The sequence below is a fragment of the Mustela putorius genome, unplaced genomic scaffold, assembly GCF_011764305.1.
Source record: "Mustela putorius furo isolate JIRA1106 unplaced genomic scaffold, ASM1176430v1.1 tig00001438_pilon_pilon_pilon, whole genome shotgun sequence".
Taxonomy (NCBI): Eukaryota; Metazoa; Chordata; class Mammalia; order Carnivora; family Mustelidae; genus Mustela; species Mustela putorius.
The window spans coordinates 57,531-63,283 of record NW_025421744.1 but is presented as its reverse complement, the minus strand read 5'-3'; positions in this window follow the sequence as shown (position 1 = coordinate 63,283).

Below are 5,753 nucleotides of genomic sequence, written 5' to 3'. Positions count from 1 at the left end.
CTGACGCGACTGAAGCCTTGCGGAGGAAGCAGCAGCGAAGTGCTGTTCGCTCCAAGCCGAAGCCTCTGCGAAAGCACAGCATTCGCTGAGAAATGTTCTGCGGGCTGCTGCTGCTTGCCTGAGCCCCGTCTCTCGGTGGGAGAAACCCTCATCCAGCAAAAGCCTCTATGCCTGGAAATCTCCCCGGGAAAGCACAGCGTTCCTTGGGAAATCAGAGTTGCGTTTGGGGATGCTGTTGCTGCTTGCCTGAGCTAGTCTCCACAGCTCGGTGGAAGATACCCGCCTGGAGCGAAATACTCTTCTTCCCAGCATCCCCTCTTCCTGAGAGTGAAGCCAATTGTGGGGAATGCGCAGCACACCGCCCCCGGAGAGGAGAAGGAGCCCTTGGCCTTGGGGTCGGGAAACACTCGGGAAGCAGGATAGCCTACCGAGGCACGAACAGCCGGCCGGTGGCAAGACAAGAGTCACCCGCTCCCTGTGCGGTGAGATGGAAGCCTGGCTGCTAAGGAGACATGAGGGGACGACTAGGGCAGAGGCGCGTGCTCCACTCTTAGGAAGGAGTCTGGGCAGAAAGCATGCCCTGTCCTGAGCCTCTGGGCCCAAGGAGACAGCAGCTCCTTGGCCACCTGTCCCTGGGGCAGACATACGCTAGCCACCAGGCGCCTACGCTGAACTCGCAGAAACAGCTCCAAAATAACGGGCAGTCAGATGCCATCTTCCTCCAGGATGTGGAAGCTTGGAGGAGTCACGGGGTTTAAGGGGAAGGAGTGGGCATAGTTCCCCAAAGCTCCCTAGTCGGTGCACGGGCCGTGTGCAGGGTTCCTGTCGATTCCTCTCTCCTGTGGTGAAGGCAATGGCCTAGACCCCGAGTCTGCCTGAGAGCCGGAGCCAAAAGCAAAGCCTAACCTACCCCAGGACTTGGTAATAGGCATAGAGTGCCATGCTAGGCCAAGCACGCTGCTGCAGGGTTGTGACTGTGTCTGCTTAGTTCCAAATAGCAAGGTGAATCCCGGGCGCAAAGTCAGAGCCCAGGAAAGCAAGTCCCAAGAGGCACCAGCTCTCCCGCGGCTCTTCTTCCCTGCCCCGCGCAGAGTGAACACCCAAAGCCTTTCTGAGGAAGCAGCAGTGAAGTGCGTTTCGTGCCAAGCTGAAAACCTCTGAGAAAGCATAGCAGTCGCTGGGAAATCAGAGTCGGTTCTGAGGGCTGCTGTTGCTGCTTGCCTTAGCCTAGTATTCGCAGCACGATGGGAGAAACCCGCATAGTGCGAAAGCCTCTTTGCCCTGGCATCCCCTCTGGGAAAGCACAGCATTCTTTGGGAAATCAGAGTCCGGTCTGAGGGATGCTCCTGTTTGCCTGAGCTGGTCTCCTCAGCACGCTGTAATAAACCCGCATGGAGCGAAATCCTCTATGCCTGGGCATCCCCTCTGCCTGAGAGAGTAGCGCGGTGGCGCCTGTGGAAAGAGCCTTAAGGAAAGGGACACGTTTTCACTGCGGTCCCCAGGAGCATGTCAGTGGAAGGTGCAGCACGCTGCCCGGGGAGAAGAGCAGGAGCCGTTGGCCTTCTGGTCTGGAAAGGGTTGCGAAGCAGGAGAGCCGGCAATACAAGTATCACCCGCTCCCAGTGCAGAGAGACAAGGGCCTGGCTGCTAAGGAGACAGGAGGGGATGAGTAGGGCAGGCCACGTGCACCACTCTTACGAAGGAGTCTGGGCAGAAAGCATGCCTGTCCTGAACCTCTGGGCCCAAGGAGAGAGCAGCTCCTTGGCCACCTGTCCCTGGGGCAGACATGCGCTAGCCACCAGACGCCTACGCTGACCTCGCGGAAACAGCTCCCTGAAATAACGGGGAGTCAGGTGCCGTCTTCTTCCAGGATGTGGAAGCTTGCAGGAGGCACGGGTTTAAGCGAAAGGAGTGGGCACAGTCCCCCAAAGCTCCCTATTTAGTGCACGGGCGGTGTGCAGGGATCCTGTCACCTCTCCTTTCCTGTGGGGAAAGCAATGGCCTAGTCCAAGAATCTGCCTTAGCGCCAGAGTAAAAGGCCAAGCGATGCCTACACTGGGAGATGGTAGTGTGCAGAGTGTGCCATCCTAGGCTACGCACGATACTGCAGGGTTGTGGCTGTGTCTGCAGAGTTCGGCCTGGCAGGGTTAACCCAGAACGCGATCATGGAGCCCGGGAAAGCAAGGCCCAAGAGGCACCAGCTCTCCCACAGCTCTTCTTCCCTGACGCTACTGAAGCCTTGCGGAGGAAGCAGCAGCGAAGTGCTGTTCGCTCCAAGCCAAACCCTCTGCGAAAGCACAGCAGTCGCTTAGAAATGTTCTGCGGGCTGCTGCTGCTTGCCTGAGCCCAGTCTCTCGGTGGGAGAAACCCTCATCCAGCACAAGCCTCTATGCCTGGAAATCTCCCGTGGGAAAGCACAGCGTTCCTTGGGAAATCAGAGTTGGGTTTGGGGATGCTGTTGCTGCTTGCCTGAGCTAGTCTCCACAGCTCGGTGGAAGATACCCGCCTGGAGCGAAATACTCTTCTTTCCCAGCATCCCCTCTGCCTGACAGTGAAGCCAAGTGTGGGCAAGGCGCAGCACAACGCCCCCGGAGAGGAGAAGGGAGCACTTTGGCCTTGGGGCCGGAAAAACTCGGGAAGCAGGATAGCCTGCCACGGCACCTACAGCAGGCCGGTGGCAAGACAAGAGTCACCCGCTCCCTGTGCGGTGAGATGGAAGCCTGGCTGCTAAGGAGACATGAGGGGACGACTAGGGCAGAGGCGCGTGCTCCACTCTTAGGAAGGAGTCTAGGCAGAAAGCATGCCTGTCCTGAGCCTCTGGGCCCAAGGAGACAGCAGTTCCTTGGCCACCTGGCCCTGGGGCAGACATTCGCTAGCCACCAGGCGCCTACGCTGAACTCGCAGAAACAGCTCCAAAATAACGGGCAGTCAGATGCCATCTTCCTCCAGATGTGGAAGCTTGGAGGAGGCACGGGGTTTAAGGGGAAGGAGTGGGCATAGTTCTCCAAAGCTCCCTAGTGTGTGCACGGGCCGTGTGCAGGGATCCTGTCGCCTCCTCTCTCCTGTGGTGAAGGCACTGGCCTAGGCCCCGAGTCTGCCTGAGAGCCGGAGCCAAAGCAAAGCCTAACCTACCCCAGGACATGGTAATAGGCATAGAGTGCCATGCTAGGCCAAGCACGCTGCTGCAGGGTTGTGACTGTGTCTGCTTAGTTCCGAATAGCAAGGTGAATCCCGGGCGCAAAGTCAGAGCCCAGGAAAGCAAGTCCCAAGAGGCACCAGCTCTCCCGCGGCTCTTCTTCCCTGCCGCGCAGAGTGAACACCCAAAGCCTTTCTGAGGAAGCAGCAGTGAAGTGCGTTTCGTGCCAAGCTGAAAAACCTCTGAGAAAGCATAGCAGTCGCTGGGAAATCAGAGTCGGTTCTGAGGGCTGCTGTTGCTGCTTGCCTTAGCCTAGTATTCGCAGCACGATGGGAGAAACCCGCATAGTGCGAAAGCCTCTTTGCCCTGGCATCCCCTCTGGGAAAGCACAGCATTCTTTGGGAAATCAGAGTCCGGTCTGAGGGAATGCTCCTGTTTGCCTGAGCTGGTCTCCTCAGCACGCTGTAATAAACCCGCATGGAGCGAAATCCTCTATGCCTGGGCATCCCCTCTGCCTGAGAGAGAAGCGCGGTGGCGCCTGTGGAAAGAGCCTTAAGGAAAGGGACACGTTTTTCACTGCGGTCCCCAGGAGCATGTCAGTGGAAGGTGCAGCACGCTGCCCGGGGAGAAGAGCAGGAGCCGTTGGCCTTCTGGTCTGGAAAGGGTTGCGAAGCAGGAGAGCCGGCAATACAAGTATCACCCGCTCCTAGTGCAGAGAGACAGGGGCCTGGCTGCTAAGGAGACAGGAGGGGATGAGTACGGGCAGGCCGCGTGCTCCACACTTAGGAAGGAGTCTGGGCAGAAAGCATGCCTGTCCTGAACCTCTGGGCCCAAGGAGAGAGCAGCTCCTTGGCCACCTGTCCCTGGGGCAGACATGCACTAGCCACCAGGCGCCTACGCTGACCTCGCGGAAACAGCTCCCTGAAATCACGGGGAGTCAGGTGCCGTCTTCTTCCAGGATGTGGAAGCTTGCAGGAGGCACGGGGTTTAAGGGAAAGGAGTGGGCACAGTCCCCCAAAGCTCCCTATTTAGCGCACACGGGCGGTGTGCAGGGATCCTGTCACCTCTCCTTTCCTGTGGGGAAAGCAATGGCCTAGTCCAAGTATCCGCCTGAGCGCCAGAGTAAAAGGCCAAGCGAAGCCTACACTGGGAGATGGTAGTGTGCATAGAGTGCCATCCTAGGCTATGCACGGTACTGCAGGGTTGTGTCTGTGTCTGCATAGTTCGGCCTGGCAGGGTGAAACCAGAACGCGATCATGGAGCCCGGGAAAACAAGGCCCAAGAGGCACCAGCTCTCCCACAGCTCTTCTTCCCTGACGAGACTGAAGCCTTGCGGAGGAAGCAGCAGCGAAGTGCTGTTCGCTCCAACCCAAAGCCTCTTCGAAAGCACAGCATTCGCTTAGAAATGTTCTGCGGGCTACTGCTGCTTGCCTGAGCTCCGTCTCTCGGTTGGAGAAACCCTCATCCAGCAAAAGCCTCTATGCCTGGGCATCTCCCCTGGGAAAGCACAGCGTTCCTTGGGAAATAAGAGTTGGGTTTGGGGATGCTGTTGCTGCTTGCCTGAGCTAGTCTCCACAGCTCGGTGGAAGATACCCGCCTGGAGCGAAATACTGTTCTCCCCAGCATCCCTTCTGCCTGAAAGTGAAGCCAAGTGTGGGGAAGGCGCAGCACACCGCCCCCGGAGAGGAGAAGGAGACCTTGGCCTTGGGGCCGGAAAAACTCGGGAAGCAGGATAGCCTGCCGAGGCACGAACAGCCGGCCGGTGCAAGACAAGAGTCACCCGCTCCCTGTGCGGTGAGATGGAAGCCTGGCTGCTAAGGAGACATGAGGAGACGACGAGGGCAGAGGCGCGTGCTCCACTCTTAGGAAGGAGTCTGGGCAGAAAGCATGCCTGTCCTGAGCCTCTGGGCCCAAGGAGACAGCAGCTCCTTGGCCACCTGGCCCTGGGGCAGACAGGCGCTAGCCACCAGGCGCCTACGCTGACCTCGCGGAAAACAGCTCCCTGAAATAACGGGGAGTCAGGTGCCGTCTTCTTCCAGGATGTGGAAGCTTGCAGGAGGCACGGGGTTTAAGGGAAAGGAGTGGGCACAGTCCCCCAAAGCTCCCTATTCAGTGCACGGGCGGTGTACCGGGATCCTGTCACCTATCCTTTCCTGTGGGGAAAGCAATAGCCTAGTCCAAGTATCCGCCTGAGCGCCAGAATAAAAGGCCAAGCGATGCCTACACTGGGAGATGGTAGTGTGCAGAGAGTGCCATCCTAGGCTACGCACGGTACTGCAGGGTTGTGGCTGTGTCTGCATAGTTCGGCCTGGCAGGGTGAACCCAGAACGCGATCATGGAGCCCGGGAAAGCAAGGCCCAAGAGGCACCAGCTCTCCCACAGCTCTTCTTCCCTGACGCGACTGAAGCCTTGCGGAGGAAGCAGCAGCAGCGAAGTGCTGTTCGCTCCAAGCCGAAGCCTCTGCGAAAGCACAGCATTCGCTGAGAAATGTTCTGCGGGCTGCTGCTGCTTGCCTGAGCCCCGTCTCTCGGTGGGAGAAACCCTCATCCAGCAAAAGCCTCTATGCCTGGAAATCTCCCCGGGAAAGCACAGCGTTCCTTGGGAAATCAGAGTTGCG